A 23,509-nucleotide genomic window follows, 5' to 3' on the forward strand; every position below is an offset into this window, starting at 1 on the left:
AGACATGGCAGCACACTCACTATCATAGGGTACACATTAAAAAGGATTACAGAGGCTATCATGACATGCAAAATTTGTCACTCCTACCAAAAGCTGAGATTTTATGTTATAATGAGGGAAGTCATATTGCATGTTTATCCTTCATGAAGTTTTGCCCCTGCCTGCTTCTGATAGACTAACTACATCAAATTTTTAACACTTTCTCAGTGTTATTGTTGCCTTACCATTGTTGACATTTTCTTAGATTATGATGCTGCTGTTCCAGTCCCATCAGTTGATTCTGGCTAAATTTGAAACTAAATTTGGTCACATATTCTGCTGTTTTCTAGATCATTTCTAAACAAATATACAAGTTAGAGTATCACTCAGTACCCCCACCTAGTCCGCCTCCCCACCACAAAAAAAGCATTAGTCATGGTCACTGAAAAGAAACTGTGAACCCGTAAGTTCTACTAGCTGACTGGGAAGCCATATTTGAGTCAACATCATCCTGTGCCCCCTTACAGAGTGAAAACATGTAGCTTATACATTGTGGGGTTTCAAACATTATAACAACATGTGCAAACCTAGGACAGTTTTACTTCTAGGGGAGCTAGGCATAAAGTTGATTTATATATATATATATATAAAATCATTTGCATTGTAGAAGAGGTCATAAGAGATTTTCAAGTGTTTAAGAAAATATGCCTAGTATATCTTGTGGTCTTCAAATGACTGTAGAGATGTTTCTAGAATGAGGCTACCCTTCCAGGAAAGATTTCCATAGGAGTAACTCACTCATTATTGGTGTACATTGTGAGGACAACTATTCTTATAATGGAAGTCATCCAACTTAAAGAGGTGGTGCAGAATGTGTCACTGACATTAAGGAACCAAGGGCACCACCTTGGTTTTGGAAGTATTTCAGGTGAGACTCAATATATTGGCCAAGGTTGTTATGCACTAGAATAGCACTGGAGCTCTTCTTTATGGGCTAAGGTCTAGTCTATGCAATCAGTAATATATCTGCTGGATCAATGCCCTCAGTTAAGTGAAAAAGTCAATACAGAAACTGAAGAAGAAAGCCATCTAGCTTTCTAGTGTAGACCTGGATAGTTTAAGAGATTTGTCCAGCTTTCTGTGGGCATGGTCAAGGTCAATGTTGCAAATAGGACTCATCCTACAGCTTGACAGTAAGTAGAATTAAATGCTACATGAGTCAAAATGAGTTCTAGACTCTGTACGATTCATCAGAGTAGCCAATGTTGTGATGTATTCAAGATAAAATATTTCCATGTGTAGGCACAAGGAGTTTATATTGTTGAAGGACAATTCTCTTGCAGTAAGTACCTGGCATTTCTGCACATCTTTTAAGCAGAGGTGCTACTGTCTTTATTCGAGACTATCTTTGCAAGGATGTTAGTAGAGCAAGTAAGCTCTGAAGACAGAGATAGTGTCTTCCTCTGGAGTAGAGGACCAATTCCCTTAAAAAAATGAGATAGAGATATTGTGTTCTCCTTCTGAGCAATGGGCAGACATATTCACAGTCTAGGCTCCAAAGCAAAGGTCAGGTAAATTTACAGCGTATTATAAAATAATCAGGTACCCTGAGCTTAGGACGTTTCTTCTATAATGTAATTTACTATGTTTGCAGGTGTCACCTGGCATTCTTCATGTTTCCCTGTGAAAATCGAGTCTCAGGAAACCAGGAAAGTTATTGCTGGTACAATGGCTACTATTATTGCTGTCAGTAAATAATAGACCCCTATCTCTAACTTTGGAGTCTCATGTCTTCTGCCAGAATCTATGAAATTACAGCAAGCTAATTTGTTAGCTTGCTTGCAAATGGGGTAACATTTTAGACCTTTTTTAGTCTTAAGAAGGCAGAAAATTAAGAAGAGAAAAACAGAGAAACAAAACAGAGGAAATAAATAGAAACAAATAATAAAAGCAAGACCTAATACCAGCAATATTTCAAGTTGTATTAAATGCTAATGTACAAAATATTCCACTTACAAGGCAGCAATACCAGGATCAATAAAAAGTAAGACCAAGTAACACCCTGTTTTCAAGAATATTTCTTATTTTTTATGCCTCATTCCCTTTCATATCAATTTTAAGATTTTTGCCAAATTCTGTAAACACAAACTTTATTAGGATATAATCATCATCTCATTGCTTTATAGATAGTGCTATTTTCATGATAGTGAATCTTTCCAACCATAATTGCTAATCTCTCCATTTATTTTTGTCATTTTCATATATTTAAACACAACACTACAATTTACAAATACCTTACACTTTTTGTTAGGGATATTATTTGGTGTTATATAATTTTGGCTAACTATATAAATCATTATTTTTGTAAAAAGATTTATCCTAATCATTTTTCTGACATACAGGAATGCTACTTTCTCATATATATGAATGTTTTTCAGCAGTTTTGCAGATTTTCTCTTCAGGCAGTTTCTTCCTTTTGAAGTCTCATACATTCTGTTATTTTTTCTTCTCTTACTCAGATAGCTCTTAACACTCCAATATATTAACTACATAACTATGATTTTAAGCATTTTTGTTCTTCATTGTATCATAATTGCTTCATTTTAATCAAAGAAAATATAGATTATTAGTATACAACTTTATCAGGGAAAGGAATTTTCTGCTTATTCCTGAAATATTAAGAAGTTTTTAAAATGCGTAAATGTTGAATTGCATTGTTTTTTATTTCTAGAATAATATAAATTTCTCCATTAATTTTTAATTGTTGTAATATTCAGAGATATTTCTTATGTTAAAACATCTTTCATCCTCTGAGAAAAAAGTATACTTTGTCATAGTGTACTTTTACATCATTTTTGGATTTGGTTTTCTAGTATTTTATTAAATATTTTTGTCTTCATATTCAGAAATCATTATGGCCTATAACTTTATTTACTATAATAACATTAAGACTATAGCCTCTTGTAATTATTTTGAGTAATTTCCTTTTTTCTCTTTTCATGAAAGTTGACATAGAAAAAAAACAATTTCCTGCAGTCTTAATGATATTTAACTTTTAAATTATCTAGACCCGGTGTTTTAATGTGTGCCTGAGAGTGGTGGATTGTAGATGACAAGCTAATAATTTTTATTCTTTAACTGATAAATATATATTCACACTTTCAGTTTCTTCACAGTAATGTTTTACTAAATTATAGTTTTTCTTGAAAATTTTTCTTTGGTCTAAATTTTCAAGTTTAAAAAAATTAAAAAATATAGTTGGCCTAAATATTTAGATATTCAAATACTATAATATGTGTGATATTTTATTGTGATTACAAAAAATGCCATAATTATATTTATGTCTTCCATTTAATTCCTTCTGTATTTATTTATGCTTTCTCTCTTTTTTCAAGACCCATTTTGGGAGATGTATTTCTGTTTTATTGACTTTTTCAAACAAATTTCAATATGCCATATCTTTCATTGTTATATGATAAAAATGACATATTTATGTTTTAAATTTTTATTATTTCCTGATAGACTTATTTGGGTTTACAATATCTTTGTGTTTAATAAACCTTTAGAAAGGTTTCAGAATTTAGTTTTAAAATGTTTGAAAAGTTTTAAATATAGTACAGAAAATATAATACTCTATTCCCCTCTTGTTAATATATTACATTACAGTGGTACGTTTGTCACAACTAAAAAATTTTGCTGCATTATAACAAGCTAAAATTCATACTTTGTCTAGATGTCCTTAGTTTCTGCATTATAACAAGCTAAAATTCATACTTTGTCTAGATGTCCTTAGTTTCTGCATTATAACAAGCTAAAATTCATACTTTGTCTAGATGTCCTTAGTTTCTGCATTATAACAAGCTAAAATTCATACTTTGTCTAGATGTCCTTAGTTTCTGCATTATAACAAGCTAAAATTCATACTTTGTCTAGATGTCCCTAGTTTCTGCATTATAACAAGCTAAAATTCATACTTTGTCTAGATGTCCTTAGTTTCTGCATTATAACAAGCTAAAATTCATACTTTGTCTAGATGTCCTTAGTTTTTACCTAATGTTCTTTTGTTATTGTTGTTGCAGGATCCCATTCAGGATATCAGGTTGCATTTAGTCATCATGTCTTAGGCTCTTCTATTCTGTGACCGCTACTCAGTTTTTGTATGTCTTAGTTTGGTTTATCTGCTATAAGAAAATGCCATAAACCAGGCAGCTTAAACAACAGACATTTATTTTTCACATTTCTGAAAGCTGGGAAGTCCAAGATCAAACTAAGCCAATTTGGTTTCCGGTGAGATCCTTCTTCCTAGTTTGCAGATAATCATCTTCTTGCTGTGTTCATCACATGGCACAGAAAGAAAGAAGTTCTCTGGTCTTTTTATATAAATAATCTAATCCCATCATAAAGGCCCTTTCCTCTTGACCTTATCTAAACCTAATTACCTCCCAAAGGCTTCATCTCCAAATACCATCACATTGGGATTAGGGCACCAACATATGAACTTTGGGGAACACCATTCTGTCTGTAACTCCTTGACTTTATGGTGCTGGCATTTTTTGAGTACTTATGAGGTATTCACCAAATATGAATATATTTGAGGTATCAAATAAAGATAGAATGTTACTATATTTGAGTTTATCCCACATTTTTTCATGGTTAGGCTAGGGTGTCACTCTCATTATGTCATATTAGGGATACATAATATCAGTATGACTTATTATTGATGACATTAATCTCGGTTACATCACTGAGGTAGTGTTTGTCAGGTTTCTCCACTGAAAAGTTCTCCTTTATTCTCCCTGTTCATATTGTACTGAATGGATGAAAGTCACTGTGTGCATTCCATATCCAAGGGTTGGAAAATCATGCTCCACTTTCCTAAAGGAGAAGCATCAACAAAGCTATGTGGACTCTTTCAATATGCAAAACTAATCTATTATTTCCCCCATTAATTTATTTATTTAATCATTTATTTATATCTGTACATGTACATGGATATTTATTTTACATTTTAGGCTGCAATTTAATAATACTTTATTTTGTGCTTAAACTGTTACAGCTTTGACCATTGAGAGCTTTTTCAGTTGGGTCATGGGTCTGTTTATCATGTACTTATTATTTTGGTTTTCATTCTTTTTTATCTTTTTTTTTTTTTTACTTTTAATTTCTGTGGGTATATAGTAGGTGTATAAATTTATGGAGTACAAGAGATATTTTGGTTTCAAGCACGTTCTTATTTTCTGTCATTACAAGATGTTACAGGCTCATACTGTATATTCCCTGTCCCAGCCCCCAATTCAGCCATTTTCTGAGGTATTCTGGCTTCTTTTACTGGAGAATAGTATTAGAAACAAAAGTGTAATGCTATTTTTTTTTTTTTCATGGATAGGATTATAAGATTTTCAATTATTTCTCATGAAATGCATTTGAATCATACTATAACTAAGATACTGCTTTATGAAAACTAAAATTTTGATTTTTTAACCATTTAGTTCTAAATATTTGATGTTAATTTTAACATATTCTTTGATTAATAAATTATTGAAAAGTATGATTTAACATTTTTCGACATGCAAGTGTTTACATTTTTGGTGTGTTTTATTTCAAGCTTTTTTAAATTGTGGTTGGAAAAATGACATCTACACAATAAATAAAATTGGATATTTATTTGTATTTGTTTTGTGTTCTACTGGTTAAACTTCTTATTTTGTTTCACATGTCAATATTCACTTCATGTACTTAGAAGCTGTTATGTGCATGTAACCAATGAATCATTATTATACACTGAACACTGTTTTTAATGTGTAGTATAATCCTAATAATGATTTTTACTTTAAAATATACTTTGATTAATTTAGCTACCAGAGTAGCATTTGCCTGTGATACCTTATTTCATCCAATATTTGACTATTTATGTTTTTGTATGTTAGATATTTTAAATTTTATTTTTTTAAACATATGCTTGAATTTTGGTTATTCAACTAGAAATTCTGTGAATCTAAAACAAAAGATTTTAACACATCTATATTTATTATGATTACTTGTACTATAGATTTATTTACAACTCTGTTTTTCATATTTTCTACATTCCAAACTTTTCCTTGTTCATTTTTCTGTTTTGAAACGAAGACATACACACAGCCAATGAGCATATGAAAAAAGCTCAACATCACTAATCATTACATAAATGTAAATCAAAACTGCAATGAGATACCATCTTACAACAGTCAGAATGGCTATTATTACAAAGTCAAAAAATAACAGATGCTGGTGAGGTTGTGGAAAAAAGGGAACACTTATACACTGTTGGCTGGAGTGTAAATTAGTTCAACATTTTGGAAATCAGTGCGGTGTTTCCTCAAAGACCTAAAAACAAAACTACCATTCAACCTAGCAATCTCATTACTGAGCATATGCCCAAAGGAATATAAATCATTCATCATTCTATTGTAAAGACACATGAACACATATGTTCATTGCAGCACCATTACAATAGCAAAGACGCTAAATCAATTTAAATGCCTATCAATAAAGAAAATGTGGTACACATACATCATGGCATAATACGCAGCCATAAAAAATAAAAAGATCACATCCTTTGCAGAAACATGGATGGAGGTGAAGGTCATTATTCTTAGCAAACTAAAACAGAAACAGGAAATCAAATACCACATGTTCTCACTTGTAAGTGGGAGCAAAACGATGCAAATATATGGACACACAAACTTTGGGGTGGACGGTGAGAGGAGGGAGAGGATCAGTAAATATAACTAATGGGTACTAGGCTTAATACCTGGGTGACAAAATAATCTGTACAACAAACACCCATGGCACAAGTTTACCTATATAATAAAACTGCATCTGTACCCCTGAAGTTAAAAGTTTTAAAAAAAATCTTTCTTATATGGGTTATCTATCTCTTGAAATGCTACAAATATTTGCAATGTTACTTCTTATATTTGTTTTGTGTTTAATTATGTCAAACGACTCAAAGATATCACCAGCATGAGATCACTTTTTATGTTATTACCTTATCTTGGAAAACTCATGCTCCAAATACATACAGTAAATGTCTGATAAATAGAATCTACATATTGTGCAGATTATTGGTTACATATTTACATATTTTCAGGATAAAATTAAATTTTTTTCTACCTAGAAACCAGAATATTTATAATTTGATACTTTCCTTTGAACACCTCAGATTTATAAAGCAGTTTGTATTCAATCTTCCTATTTTTCAAAAGCCCAAGATTTTGTTTTCTCTCCTCATTTAAGCATGATAAAACATATCTTAGTAGTTGTGAACCTTGAGAATGGAAGAAAAACACAGCTAACCAATATTACCATGATCTATTAGTCACTCCCTGTCCCAAATTCTTCCATAGTATGTCCTATTTAATCATGATAACAATCTTTTAAGGTAAAATTTATTAAAATCAATTTTCAGATTTAGAAAGTCTCAGAGATGTTAATGAAGTTGATTAATAAATAACAGACTTGGAATTTGAACCAATTTTTAGCTATAGAGTTGGTCAATTTAAACTACTTCTCTACATTACAGAATAATGTGGGGCAGTAGCTCTTCAAAATATATTATTTATTTTGTTTAACAAACTGGTAAGTTATCCCTTATCTATAAATAACATAATATGTAAATACTTAGTGTGTTTCTAATTTAAATTAACAATTTGTAATCACTCATTTTTCTAGGGTCAGCCACATATTTGATTTTTTGGTTGAATCGCACAGGTAATACCTTGCTGTTTTTTTTCATTATTTTTCTTTTCTTCGCTATTTATATTTCATATGATTACATGTAGTAAACAGATCATAGATTTTTGTCTGCAGAAAATATCTAGTTTTAAAACCTGTCATTACAACTATTATTATAAGCTAATTGTTTCGTGACATAAACAATTGGTAACTGAGTAGCACCATATTGTGCTATGAGACTGACTGAAGTTGAAATTAACCTGAGGTATGTATATAGTTCAGTTCAGTGTATTCATCCTCACAATTTATGTCCATTGTGGAAGTGATATAAAGTAAGCGCCAGAAAGAGTAGACCTGTTATCAGGAGAAATACTATTCTTGGAGTTATACATATCAGGGTGTAATAATAAGGAATATGTCTGAAAAAAAAAAACCACATACCTGTGTCTGCATAGATGTGTGTGTATGTAATATTCTAAAGGATTTTCATGCTTTTTGTAGAGTTTTACTGATATTTTGGGTTCTTTTCAAATATTTGTAAAAATACAGATTTGATTTCTTGATAAATTTTATATTCTCCACTGAGAATAAAAACTTAGTTGACCTACACTAAATTTTACTCGTCATTGGCTTATTTTACTCATTTCTCTGCTGGTTGTTGAGAACTATAACAATGAAAAATAGATAGCTGCAGATTCTTAGCAATTACCAAAAGTTAATTGGAATTATTAAGATAACAAACATGCACACAGAATGCTTTTGTTGATAAATTTTAACTACATTTAATGAGAAAATTCAAGACTAAGCCAATCTCATAAATTGTTTTATGCTATGCTAATGCTTTCTCTGGCTGGTCAAATTAAATATTGATAGACTGTCCTCTTAGAAACGGTTACACAAAGACATTGTATTCATTTCAAAGGCTAAAAGCTAAAATGGAGCCAACCTAGAAACAGTGTGTTGACTCAGTTAAGTAGCAATAATGAACATAATTATTTGTTTTCAGCTCTATTCTCAACTGATGAAGAGAGAAATTATAATATGGGACTGAGACCATGACTGGGTGGTCAGCTCATTTCTCATGTTATATGTTTTAAGTACCAATAAACATTTAAATGAGATGTTTCACTTTTTTCCCAATCAAATATATTTTAAATGAGATTGTAATGGCAATTTAAAAAACTAACAACAAATTGTTGTTTTCCTGAGCCCATATTTCAATTTTAATGTTGTTCTAAGTATCATGTAGCTTTCCAAATATGTAAATGACAAGGTCTCTTTTTTTAGGAAGGTTATAGTATCTGGGGATGTCAGATTAATCCACATAAATCAATTTATATCCTATATTACAAATACTTTATTAATTTTTCTGACTATTATTACATAGGTTTTCAATAGGAAGTTATATTAGTGAAATAAACTTTTTTGCAACAAAAATCATCTATAAAAGTGGTTTCTAGAATGTTTATTTTCTAAATGAATAAGTGCAGTTTATTTTTCGTGTTAAAGGAAGCAGCATTGCTTTATCCACCAATAAGCAAACAAATAAGGTACATTGAGAAAGTGTCCAAAAATTTGAATATCGTATTCTCTTATCAATATTTAAATAAAAGTAAGAAAGCTCAAATATATTATATACTATTTGCCTATTTCTCCACTGTCGTACTTTAAACTGCTTTTGATTTGTTGTATTGTACTTTAAACTGCTTTTGATTTGGTTTCTTGTAACTCCAAAAGCTGAATCAGCATTTTATATCTTACTATCTTACTTGCATGGATTTTTAAAACTAATGTTTTCTACCCATAAATGTTATGCCAACTCATAACTCATTTTTAATTCTTGTTTAATAGTTTCTTGGAGAAACAGAAAAAAGTAAAATCAAAATACTATAATCTTTTGTAAACAGACATTAATAACCATCATTCTAAAACGAACAAAATATTGTTATGGTCTGAATTATGTTCCTCCCCTGCAAAAAAGCAAACAAACCAAAAAAACACTGAAGTCCTAACCCCTCAGTAAGTATCTCAGAAAGTGATCTTATTTGAAAATAGAGTTGTTGAAGACATAGTTAAGATGAGGTCATACTGGAGTAGGCTGAGCCCTAATCAGATATGGCTGATGTTCTCACAAGAAGTCAGCAGGTGAACACACTTAGGCACACAGGAGAATGCCACGTAATGAGGAAGCCAGAGACTGGTGTTAGACAGCTACTTACTTGAGCTTTACTTCACACTTGCAACACCATGGGTGTTTAACTGGCCTTGATTCCCATTCCTGTATGAGGATATATAGTTATACTTATGAATATAGGTGGAGGAATATGATTTTGTAGGAAGCTATAAAAGTCACAGAATAGAAACATGAAGATGGGGTTCAAAAATAAAGAGAGTCATCATAACATCCTCATGATTAAATACTCCATACCTTTTCACCCTCTCCATTCGACTGAGAATCATCATTTTTATAACTAGGATTAAAGGAACTAATTCTCTACTGTTTAAGAGTTTTCAGACACTCGCTTGGGCCAACATTAAACATTAAGCGGGTTAGGCAGCTTTTAAGGCCTAACAGTAACTATTTTCAGCAAGATTGCTGGTGGCTTAAAATGTGAAAATATTAAGATGATCTCCTCTATTTCGAAATGAGAAAACTGTGATGCATGTATTTCATATCACTTGAGAAAATTAAGGTGAACAGTGGTGTTGATTTAGGACACACATTGGTCTTAAACCAGTTGCTGAGCTCTGAAGCAGTGGAGCCACAATCAAGAACAAGATGAGTCTGTATCTTCTGAGAACTTTTAATCTGGAAAAATCAGACATGCACACCTAAAACAATTCTAGGAAAATAATTCCTGATATTGACTGAATTCTTAACGAAGCAAAAAAAAGAAAAAAAAGAAAAAAAGAAAAAAACATCTGCTGGAGGGTTACATTTCTTTGTAGAGAATAAGTCCTGAATTTGAAAGCAATGTGGATTTAAACTGACAGTGGTGAATGGCAGAGCAGGCGAAGGCACTGTAGCAAAAAGCAGGATGGAACATCCTGATGAAAAAAAAAAAAAAGCATAAACAGATGGAAGAACAATTTTTAGATTATAGATTTTAAAGAGAATAGTGGTGGGGATGGAGGTAAAAGTAAGAGGTAATTTCTAAAGAATTTGGCTGTGAAAGCAATAAAAAGGAGCCAGAACTCAGTGAAGTGCAGCAGTTAAGAGCTTTAGACTTGGAGTAGAAAAGATTTGGGTCAAATTTTAGTTTTTTTCAATTACTCATTCTGTGACTGTGGACAATAAATTAACTTTGCTGGATCTCAGTTTTCTCCTTTATAAAACGGGAATGATGATATGCACTCTACATGCTTATTATGATGATAAAATGAACTTGTATTTTATTTGGCACCTATAACCATAAGTCAGATTGTAGGGACAAAAATAATATATAGTAAACATTGCCTTTGAAAGAGAAAAACTTTTATAATCACAATATACATACTTTTGCATATACAACCCTGTATATTGAAACACAAAATGTGATTTTATCACATTCCCACTATGTAAAATTACATCTCTTATTTTTTTAATTTTAATGTTTTAGTTATCACTAAGCAGGTTGCATTAGTTTCCTAGGGTTGCTATAACAAAGTGCCATTATCAGGGTGATTAAACAACAGAAATTTATAATTCTGGAAGATGGAAGTCCCAGACCAAGGTGCTGGCAGAGTGGGTTCCTTCAGAAGACCAGGAGGGAAGGATCTATTCCAAACCTCTCTCTGTAGCTTGTAGACGGCTGCCTTCTCCCTGTCTCTTCACATTGCTTTTCCTCTGTACTTGTCTGTATCCAAATTTCCTTTTCTTATAAGGACATCAGTCTTATCATATTAGGGTCCACCCAAATACTTCATTTTAACTGACTTACCTCTTTCAAGACCCTATCTCCAATAATAGTCACACTCTGAGATACTGTAATTAAGGACTTCAGCATATAAATTTGGGGGAAACACAATTAAACTTATAGCACAGATACATCCGAACTTTTATAAATTAGTTACATCACTGCTTGAATTTATACAGAGCAAGCCTTCATTCATAACTGCTATTGCTAAGATAAAGACCTTTGCTATGACTTTGAATTTTGAAAACTCCAAACAAGGCATATGAAATCATGTTAAGTTAAATTTCCAAAAACATGAAGTTAAAGGAAAGCTTTTAAAGAGAGGAAAATGAATATTTTGAATTATGATATTATATATCAGTAGAGATATTAATGGTTTTGATGTATTTTGAAGTAATTTATCCAATATTGCTTCTTTACAATAATCCTAGAAGGTGAAAAGGTTGAGTGTTTCTATATCCATGGTGTAGATTAAAAAGTAAAAAAAAAAAAAACCTGTAAAAGTTACTAAAATGGTAATTCTTAGTTCATTAGTTTCATAAATAATCTAACTATGGTTAGTTTAGTCTTCATAATCTTAATGTACTTGGAGTAATAGCTTCAAAGTGGAAAAAGAATAAATTATCACTTCTAGATTCTATATTTAGGCAAACTATGAAGAGTAAGAATGCTAGCCATGACAGAATACATAATATTGGACTTAACCCCCGTTTGCCTACCATCACCATTAAAAATAAATAAAAGCTTTACAAGATATATAAAACAACTTATTTCATGCATCAGAAAGCAACTAACACAGTGCTACATTATTTGGACAAAAAAATGCACAAGAGGTGACATCTTGGTTTTCTCTCTGAAAATTTTTTAGAAACTATGATGGCAGTGTCAGCCCATCTGGAGTGGCCACTGTGAGGATGACAGCTGGAGGTGGGGAGGCATGGTCAGGGCTGTGTGCTCCCTTGAGTCAGTAGGAATCAGGAACAGGTGATCCCAGCAGCAACCCCTCGCCCTACTGAGGTGGTGGGGTGAGAGCCTGCACACCTGGGTACAGCTGCAGCTGCCCAGCCATGTCTCTGGACCTGGGCATCCCTGTGCTCTCAGGGACCTGGGAAGCCCCCTTTCCCCCTAGGCTCTGAAGTGCCTGCTCCCATTCCCTGGCCTCTCCCCACTCTCAATGCCTGCTCCAGTGTGGAGAAAAGTTGTAGCCAAGCCTAGAAACTGTTGCTACCTGGCTGGGTATGCATGTGCTTGGGGCAGCATTGACACATGAGGCCCCTTCCAGATTTTGGGAGCTGAGGAGCATGGGAGGGAGGACGGGAGGCTGAGAGTGGCTTAGCGTGGGCCTGCAGGCACCCCTCAGCACAGACAGCCTGGGTGCCATGGATGGCATGTTGATGGTGGCAGGAGGCAGACAGGTTCCTAGGTGGGAAGGGTTGAGTCCCTGGTGAAACCCCACCATCAAGCCAAGGACAACCAGAAGCCTGGAGTCTGCCACCTGGAATAAAAACTTCATTGATGCCTTTCAGCCAATCAGATGGTGCTTTTCCAGGTCTGCGTAGCCACCCATGGACCAATCAGCACACAATTCCTCCATTCTGAGCACATAAAACCCTCAGACTCAGCCAGACTCAGATACTCATTGGGACTACCTGTCTGCAGAAAGGAACAATCCACTTTGGGTCACCTGAGAGCTGTTCTGTTACTCAATAAAGTTTCTCTCTGCCTTGCTCACCCTCCAGTTGTCCACATAACCTCATTTTTCCCTGACATGGGACAAGAACTCAGGACCCAGGAGCACAAGGAGCTGTTACACATTGCTGTCTGGCTCGCTGAGCTGTGGGCAGTGACACACTCCTAGACTGCAGGAGTGAAGGGTGCTGACGTTATGGGGGCCCAGACCTTGGGATTCCTTGAGCCAGAGCTGCTGTAACACTCTAGTCCTCTGCTGGCACTGGGTGGCCATCCCATGTGAGGGAAAGCAGCAGCGGAACCAAGTCAGCCCAGGATCTGTGGCCCAGAGTGGGGCAAAGGGACTGAAAGAGGTATAACACAAATGTACTGAAACACGCCCCCCAGAAACTTGCCCCATCACTCACCATGCTGCAGGCTGCAAGGAGAGAAGAGCTGTAGCCTTTCTGGGAGTGCAGACCTCGGGTCTCCCCAAGCCATGGCTGTGACATGCTGTAACACTGTCTTTGGGCCTCTGTAGTTCCTGGTGTCTCGGAGTTTTCAGATGCCACTGCATTCCCCTCATCCAGGTGCTGGTGCCCGCAGCAAAAGCTGCTTTAGGTATGTCTGGTCCAGCTGTAACTTTGAATGGAGCTGGCATCTGTGCCAGCACCTGCAGTTGCCTGCACCACCATAGCAGCTGGTGTGCCTGGCTGTGTGCAATGGCCACACCCAGTGCTTGCTTGCTCACATGCCTGTCACTGCTCCTCACCTGGCTCGCCCTTAGCAGGCATGAGATTTGGGCTGGTAATGTGAGCCGAGTGCAGCCTGCCAGGCCAGGTGGGTGGAATGGGTCCAGCAGGCGCAAGCAATACTAAAGCAGAAGGTGACATGGGCCACAGAGGTTTCCAGCTGGCGAAGCAACACTAAGGACCCTGTGACACTATCTTGCAAGAAAGATGAGCCCATGCAGAAAGTCATAGTTTTGAAACCAGCCCAAGAGTCCCACAGACAGTTATTTTTAGATAAACATAATAATTGGCCCTTCTGGTCTTAAAAAGCTTGGAACTTTTGTTTTATCTGAGTTCCTTCTACAGGGAACAACCTTTAGGCCTCTCAAAAAAGTGTCAAAGAATTGAAACCAGATCACTGCACCAGATACCAGACCCCTCATTCACCATGATTGCTTCCTTGCCCCTCCCAAGTTCTTGCTTTCTAACACCTTGCTACATTTCTTGCCTGTTATATAAACCCCTGGTTTTAGTCAGTCAGGAAGGTGCATTTGAGACTGATCTCCCATCTTCTCAGCTGCAGCACCCAATTAAAGCCTTCTTCCTTGGCAATACTCACCATCTTAGTGATTGGTTTTCTGTGTGGTGAGCAGCAGGACCTAGACCAAACTCCTGGTATTTCAGTAACAGTTTCACTGGGTGTGGGAGCAAAAATCAGCATCCAAGGTAGCAAAATGGCTATCTGTGTAACAATTCCACTTCACAGGGTATTATTAATGGACTCTGTTATACAGATTAATGATAACAGGCTGAAGAGATGAGCAGATTTCAGATACACACAGTGCCAAGGAGAAATCGGAATTCAATTCCTGCCAGAATTTTTGGAGAATACCTCAGGTTTTCAGTTGAAATCTCACAAAGGTGAAGACCTTGAAGTAAGACCACATCCTAAGAATACTGGCAAATTTGAAGAACACGTATACTAAGGCTAAAGTCAAACCTGAAAATTATGAAAGTCATATCTAATCCCTGACATGCAAAGACCTTGGAAACTATCACTCCCATCCTCACAATAAGAGAACAGCCAAGGCCAGGCATAGTGGCTCACATCTGTAATTCCAGCACTTTTGGAGGCCAAGGCGGGTGGATCACCTGAGGTCAGAAGTTTGAGACCAGCCTGGACAACATGGCAAAACCCAGTCTCTTCTAAAAATACAAAATATTAGCTGGGCATGGTGGTACATGCCTGTAATCCCAGCTACTAGGGGGGCTGAGACAGGAGGATCGCTTGAACCTGGGAGGCGGAGGTTGCAGTGAGCCAAGTTCATGCCACTGCACTCCAGCCTGGGCAACAGAGCAAGACCCATTAAAAAAAAAAAAAAGAAAGAAAGAAGGAAAGGAAAGGAAAGAAAGGGAAAGGGAAAGGGACAAATAAAGTAAAAGCCAACAATTCTCCCTAGGTCCATCAGGAAACTAAGGTCACAGGCCAAACTGTTGCCCTGGGGGGTGGAGGGGGAAACTCAAGAAATAAGCAGATACAGAGTCACAGATGACCAAGAGCAGAAGTCACTGGAGAAATAGGATTACACCAGACATTTCCAAATAACACACTGGTCAAGAAAATCTGAAGATAATCTAAAAAATATTTTGAGAAAAATGAAAGTATATCAATTTGTGAGATGCAGCAAAAGCAATGATTAGAGGGAACATATAGCATTGAATGACTATCTTAGAAAAGAAGAAAGATTTAAAATTAATCATCTAAGCTTCCACCATAGGAAACTAGAGAAAAAAGAACAATATAATCCTGAAGCTAGTAGAAAAAAAGAAATAATAAATAGTGCAGAAATAATAAAATTGAAAAGAGGAAAACAATTGAGAAAATAAGTGAAACAAAAAGGTGATTCTTTAAAAAACTTCTATATAATTATAAAACTCTGACTAGAATAACCAAAGAAAACAGAGAAGACACAAATTGCTAATAGCAGAATTAAAAGAGGGCCTAAGACTACCGATACACGAACAATAAAATCACAATAAAGAAATAGTAACACTTTATGCCTATAAATTTGATAATTTAATTGAAATGGACTAATTTATTGAAAGACACAATCTACCAAAATTCAGAAAAGGATCATCTAAATAAGCCAATATCTATTAAATAAAGTGAATTGAATCAATAATTAATAACCTTCCAAAAAAGAATTAGTCCAGATGGTTTTACTGAATTTTAGTGAATTCTATCAAACATTTAAGAAAGAAAGATACCATTTTTTAGTGTCTCTTCCAGAAAATAGAAGCAGAGAAAATGCTTCCTAGCTCATTCTATGAGACCAGCATGAGGCCAACATTTCCCTGATACCAAAATACGATAAAGACATTACAAGAAAAGAAAACTACAGACATATATGTGCTATTAACAAAGGTACAACAATCAACAAAATATTAGTAAATCAAATCCAAAAATGTAGGAAATAGTTATACCTTACACAAGATGGATTATACAGGTATACAAGGCTGGTTAAACATTCAAAAATCAATTAATTTAATACATCACATCAATAGGCTAAAGAAGAAAAATCATATGACTGTATTGCTAGATTCAGAAAAAGTATACACTACTACTTAATGGAAAAAGCTCTTAGCAAATAGGAATGAAATAACCTTCTGAATTTGATTTTTAAAGTTTACAAGAAAACCTACAGTTAATATCCTATTTAATGTTGAGAAATTAGATAGTTCCTCCCTATAATCTTGTACAAGGGAAGAAGGTTGCCTCTCACCACTCATCCTCAACCTCATATCAAAGGTCCTAGGTAAAGGAATAATACAGGCAAAGGAAATAAAAGATGTAAAGATAAGGAATAAAACTATATTTGTTTGAAAATCACAGGATTATTTACATAGAAAATCCTAGAGTCAACAAAAATCCTCCTGGAACTAATCAGTGATTATAGCCAGGTTGCACAATAACAGGTTAATATACAGTAGTCAATTGTTTTCCTATATACTGAATGAACGATTATAATTTGAAATTAAAAACACAATATCATATACATTAGCAGCACATAAAAATAGTGAAATACTTCATAATAAGTCCACAAAACATGAAGTTCAGTATGAAGAAAACTATAAAGCTGTGATGAAAGAAATAAAAGGAGATCTAAATAAATTGAGAGATATTCCATACACTTAAATGGGAAGATTGATTGTTGTCAAGATACCAGTTCTTTCCAACTTGATCTATAAATTCAATGTAATCCCAGTTAAAACCACAAATTGATTCAAAATTCCATACAGAAAAGCAAAGGCCCAGGATAATCAATATTCAAGTTCAATACACAACTTCAACTACTGAAATACTATAACTGAAAATACTAAAGTTCAAGCCATATATAGAACTATAGTAATCAAGGAAGAATGGTATTTGTGAAAGAATAGACAAATATAAAACATCAGTGTAATAGAAAAGAGAGCCCAGAAACAGACTCACACAAACATAATCAACTGACCTTTCAGAAAGCAGCAAGTGTAATTTAACAGTGAAGGGATAATGTTTTTCTTTTTTTTCTTTTTGTTTTTTGTTTTTTTTTGAGATGGAGTCTCGCTCTGTCCCCCAGGCTGGAGTGCAGTGGCGCGATCACGGCTCACTGCAAGCTCCGCCTCCCGGGTTCACGCCATTCTCGCCTCTGCCTCCCCAGTAGCTGGGTCTACAGGCGCCCGCCACCTCGCCCAGCTAATTTTTTTGTATTTTTAGTAGAAACAGGGTTTCACCGTGTTAGCCAGGATGGTCTCAATCTCCGGACCTTGTGATCCGCCTGCCTCCGCCTCCCAAAGTGCTGCGATTATAGGCGTGAGCCACCGTGTCTGGCCCGGGATAATATTTTCCAACAGTGCTACTAGAACAATTGGGCATCTACATGGAAAAACAAACAAACAAACAAACAAACAAACAAAAAGATCTAAGTACATACCATACATCTTTCACAAAGTTAACTGGATAGCAGTTGTAAATGTAAAATGCAAAACTATAAAACTTCTGCAAGATAACAGGAGAAATCTAGGTGACCTTCAATTTTGTAACAGCATTTTAGATACAGCACCAAAAGCATTAACAATGAAAGAAAACATTGATAAATTGGACTTTGTTAAAATTAAAAAGTTCTGCTCTATGAAAGACACTATGAAGACACTGCTCGAAAAAAGACAAGCTGCAGACTGGGAGAAAATCTTTGCAAAACATATACCTGATAAAGTGTTTTTTTTCTAAAATAAAAAAACCCTTAAAATGAAACAATAGAAATAAACAACCTAATTAAACAATGGACAATAAATCTATACAGATATCTCAACCAAGACATACAAGTGGTTAAAAAAAAAAAAAAAAAGCATATGAAAAGATGGTCAATGTCATTATCATTAGGGAATTGCCAATTAAGACATAATAAGATGCCCTTACACGCTTAATTCAAAACGTTGACAAAACCAAACACTAGTAAAGATGTGAAGCAACAGGAACTCTCATGAATTTATGGTGGGAATGCAAAATAGTACAGTCACTTTGGAAGACAGAGTGATAATTTCTTACAAAGCTAAATGGTCCTACCAAACAATCTGGTAATCATGACCCTAAGTATTCACCCAAATGGAAAAAAAAAATGTATTTCCACACAAAAGAAACTTCCATTCAATGTTTATGGCAGCTTTATTCATAATTGCCAAAAACTAAAAGCAACCAATATGTCCTTCAAAAGGTGAATAGGTAAGCAAACTGTAGTATGTCATACAAGAGAACACTATTCAGTGATAAAAAGAAACTGTCCAGCCATAAGATTATGTGGAGGAAACTTAAGCAAAAGAATATTACTAAGCAAAGAAACCAGTTGGATAGGGCTAACTACTACATGATATTAGCTGTATAACATTCTGGAAAAGGCCAAAAAAAAAAAAAACCAGTAAAATGATCAGTGATTGTAGTGGTTGTCAAGGGTTAAGCAGGGGGAGTGAGGGAGGAATGAAAAGGTAGATAACAGGGTTTTTTTTAGGGCAGTGAAATTATTCCATATGATAGTGTAATGATGGATGCTTGTCATTAGGTATTTGTCAGATCTCAGAACTGTAACTACGTAAAGAGTGAAACCTAATGTATGGACTCTAGTTAATAATAATTTATCAACATTGGTTCATCAATTTTAACAAACTACCACACTAAGTAAATATGTTAATAGGGAAAACTGAATCTCTGTCTGAAGGCTAGGGAGTAATATGGGAACTCTCTGTATTATTTGTTCAATTTTCGGTAAACCTAAAACTTCTCTAAAAATGAATTCTATTAATTTTTTAAAATGATGGTGATTTGGGGTAATTTAACTGCATTGTAAAATAACCCAATAGTTTTGAGGAATATTGTAAGAACAAGAGCCTAAATACTGGAAATACCATATTCTACTTACAGTGAAATAAAATCAGATATATAAAGAAATAGGAAAATGCAACTAATCTTCAAATAATAAGAAATTAATAGAATCAGACACAGAGAAGATTTACATATTATCTTTGGCAAGTAGACAAACAGCTGTAATTAGTATCTTAAGGAAGAAAGAAAAGACAGAAAAATGAATGAATAGAATAATTTAACATAGATGTAGAATCTATAGTAAAATCAAAGGACATTTTAGAACTTAAAAACATCTGAAATGTAAGGACTCACTGAATGGGTTGAATGGGAGACTGAAAATAGCTGAGGATAGGTCTTGGGAACTCAGGGAAACGTCATTAGGAGAGATACGTGATGCAGTCAAAAGTTCTAACATACATGTAATTTAAGTCCTGGAAGAAAAACAAAGAGAGAGAGAGAAAAAAATAGCAATATTTGGAGAATTTGTGGTCAATGATTTTCCAAATCTGGTGAGTTATCTACCCAACGATTAGATAAATTCAGAAAACTCCAAGCAAGATAAACGCAAAAAACCCACTTGGTCCCATTAGGGTTAATCTGCTAAACATTCAAAATAAAAGGAAAATGTCAAAGCCACCAGAGAATATAAAGTTATTATCAAAATATAAACATCAATCAGAAGTTGGATGACTTTTCAACAGTGGCTACAGAAGTCAGAATGCAACAGACTATTTTTAAAGATTAAGAAATGAATATATTCTGCCAACTTAGAGGTTGACATGGAATAAAAACATTCTTTACAAAGGAAGGTCAAAAAAGATGTTTTCTCTCTCTCTCTCTCTCTCTCACACACACACACACACACGTCACCAGTAGGCTTGAACTCTAAGATATACTGATAAGAGTTCTTCAAGCTATAGACAATTATCTCGCATGGAAGCATGGAACTGTAGAAAGGAATGAAGAGTATAAGAAATGTTGTTTTGAAATCAAAGTAAATACTGTTTAAAATAAAAGTAAAAATAAAGCCCTGTGGAAGTTATAACATATATAAAACTAAGTAAATATCAATAACACAATGTATCAGAGGTGGTTAAAAGAGTTTAACTGTTATGAGGCTTTACATTGTTTGGGAAGTGGCAAATGTCCTGCATCAAAGTAGACAAGTTAAAAACATCTCTTTTGAAAATCTCCAATGTAATAACTAAAAAATAATAAAAATGCCATAAACAATTATAGGAGAAAAATACTGCTACTTAATCAAAAATAGTTGATTAATCCAAAGAGAACAGATAAAGAAAAATAAACGGAAAAAAAGAGAAAATAAATACAAAGATGGCAGAGTTAATCCTAACTCAAGAATTATATTAAATATATATAGTGAAGGAAAAAAAAATCCTAAAAATTAGAAACAAATGGAAATAAATGAATTTCATTGCATCAGAAAAAGGAATTATTTCAAGTGACCTTATAGCACAGAATTTTGACTATACATGCTTAGAAGAACATGGGTCCTAAGCAAAAATAAGGCTATAAAAAAATCTTAATTTGCCCCCTATAACTTAATCTGCCCCCTATAACTATCTATGATAGTCTATCTATAACTATTATTATTATTTATTAATTTATAAATGATGATGTATAATAATTCATAGTACTGTAAAATAGTGGAAATAAGAATTGGAGGTATCTAAATTATCAACACCTGAGTGAAAATGGCAAATAAAATTAAGCATTTAACTCTTCTTTTACAAACTCTATTTCAATGTGACAACACTTTGTTGAAAAGGGAAAGGTTTTTTTGTTTGTTTGTTTGTTTGTTTGGGACAGAGTCTCCCTCTGTTGCCCAGGCTGGAGTGCAATGGTGTGATCTCAGCTGACTGCAACCTTCGCCTGCAGGGTTCAAGTGATTCTCATACCTCAGCCTCCCAAGTAGCTGGGATTACAGATGCGTGCCACCAAGTCCAGCTAATATTTTTGTATCTTTAGTAGAGATGGGGTTTTGCCATGGTGGCCAGGCTAATCTCTAATTCCTAACCTCAAGTGATCCACCTGCCTTTGCCTCCCAAAGTAGGCAGTTTGGGATTACTACCATGAGCCACAGCGCCCAGCTGAAAGGGGAAAGTTTTTAACCAAAGAATTGTAACTAATATATGTGGGAGAAATTATAGTATTACGAAATCATTATTTTGCAAGTATAATAACAGAATTCAGGCAATTATTATCAGCAGTTGAAACATTAGATAAAAAGTTGATGGAGAATTTTACAATAGGAAAATGGGCCTTAAGTAGTTGAACTGAAGCTCATCCAGTCTCTGGAGCTAACTTTCATTTCCAGAGTATACCAATATAACAACAACAAAAAAGTTTAATGACACCAAGGAAATAAACACACAAATCCAGAATGTAAAATATTTCACAGAAGAATCAACTCCTTCTCTGTAACAGTCAATAGCAGGAAAAAATAAAAAAGGCAAGGGTGATTGTTGAAGATTAACAGATTAAGGAGAACTAACAACCAAATGTAATGTATAGATCTTCTTTGATTTGTGACTCAAAGAAACTGGCTGTGAAAATATGTTTTTGAGATAACTGGAGCAATTCAATCATGTGGTGAGTATTAGGTGACCTTAAATATTTATTTAAAAATTCTGTTGGTATCGTGGCTGTGTTAAATGGCCATATTACTTTTAGAAACACATACTAAAGTATATAGAGATTCAATGACAATTTTAGGTATGGTTTTAAAATATGAAAATGAAAAGGCAAAAAAGATAGATGCAGCAAGGGATCAGGCAAACCTTGATACATGCTGAATCTGGATGATGAGTATATGTTTGTTTATCTACTTTTATTTATGTGTGAAAACATCCAAGTAAAATATGAAAAAATATTTCAAAGAATATTTAATCACATGGGAAAATGACCATGGCGTGAGCAGCTACATATGTGAGTCTGATTTTATAATTTTCTCTGGGTAGTAACACTATAAATATTTTTTTCCTTTAAACATGTCTGTATGTTTATATTTTCTAATATGAAAAAATATTTGTAATTATAAAAATCCATATAATTGTAAAATAAATATTCATAAAACCACGTGTAAGCCCTGAACTAACCTGACACAGCTTTTACATCTTTGTCTGATGTGCCACACCTTTGATTATTTTAGCTAACATTAACTTGTCACCTTCCCATTAACAGAGCTGTCAAAAATTTCACCTTTGGTATTATCTACTCTAGTATTTTAACATGTCTGATTATCATCATTATTAATAATTACAATTCTGTAAAATTTGATCATTTTAAGTCACAACACTATTCCTTCACCAAACATTTACTCTGAGTCTAGTATTTGTCAGGCACTGTTCCAGGCACTGGGGCATAAAACAGAAACAGAGTCCCTGCTGTAATAGAGCTCAGAATTCCAGGTTAATAAAGAAAGAAAAAGAGGGCATAATCTCAAAGGTGTCTACTAGCAATGCCACCTCATGAAACAAAGACAAATATTCTTTGTTTTTGTTTAAAACAAAGTTAAAAGATACTTTTAGGCCTACAAAATATTCAGTTACCAGATCAAATCATATACAATGTCAATACTCAACAATTTGACCTAGAAAATGGCATTTTCAAATGTTTTAATTTAACATTTTTTTCAGATCTGTATTTTAGAGACAAAACAGATATTTGAGGATATTTATTTAATTCTCTTCTTTCACAGATCATGAAACTGTGTGCGTGGGGGGTGGGGAGAGGGGGCACGGGAAGTGCTGTCCAAGTAAAAAAGCTAGTGAATCAGAGAAAGTAGAAAACATATATTGTGCACAAATTCAATTAAGGGACCCCTCTCTTTAGTTATCAGTAATATAAAGGAAGACTTAGATACAGATTAAAAAAATCAAATATAACAGAATTGCCATAACTTACAAAACTCATTACTTTTCTACAAATTTTCATGAATACAGTCAACGGTCTGACTCAGATTCAGTGCTCAAAGGCAGGAAAAAAGAAATTGAACAAAAACATAATGTGCATGTTATAGGATGCTAAAGAAGAAGTTTGCAAATGCTGTGAGTGTGACTGTCCTCTATTTGCTTACAGTGTATATAAATCACAAATGGAAA

At 34.2% G+C, this 23,509-nt stretch overlaps 1 long non-coding RNA gene across 1 annotated transcript in view; it reads left to right on the forward strand.

The window, feature by feature from the left end:
- Nucleotides 1–23,509, forward strand: part of LOC140712670 (uncharacterized) — a 134,097-nt gene that overhangs the window by 25,970 nt on the left and 84,618 nt on the right. The window contains exon 2 of the long non-coding RNA XR_012094384.1: nucleotides 7,690–7,728. This is a non-coding gene — a long non-coding RNA (uncharacterized lncRNA). The remainder of the gene's footprint in view (nucleotides 1–7,689; nucleotides 7,729–23,509) is intronic.

This window comes from Chlorocebus sabaeus, chromosome 10 (assembly GCF_047675955.1).
Source record: "Chlorocebus sabaeus isolate Y175 chromosome 10, mChlSab1.0.hap1, whole genome shotgun sequence".
Classification (NCBI taxonomy): Eukaryota; Metazoa; Chordata; class Mammalia; order Primates; family Cercopithecidae; genus Chlorocebus; species Chlorocebus sabaeus.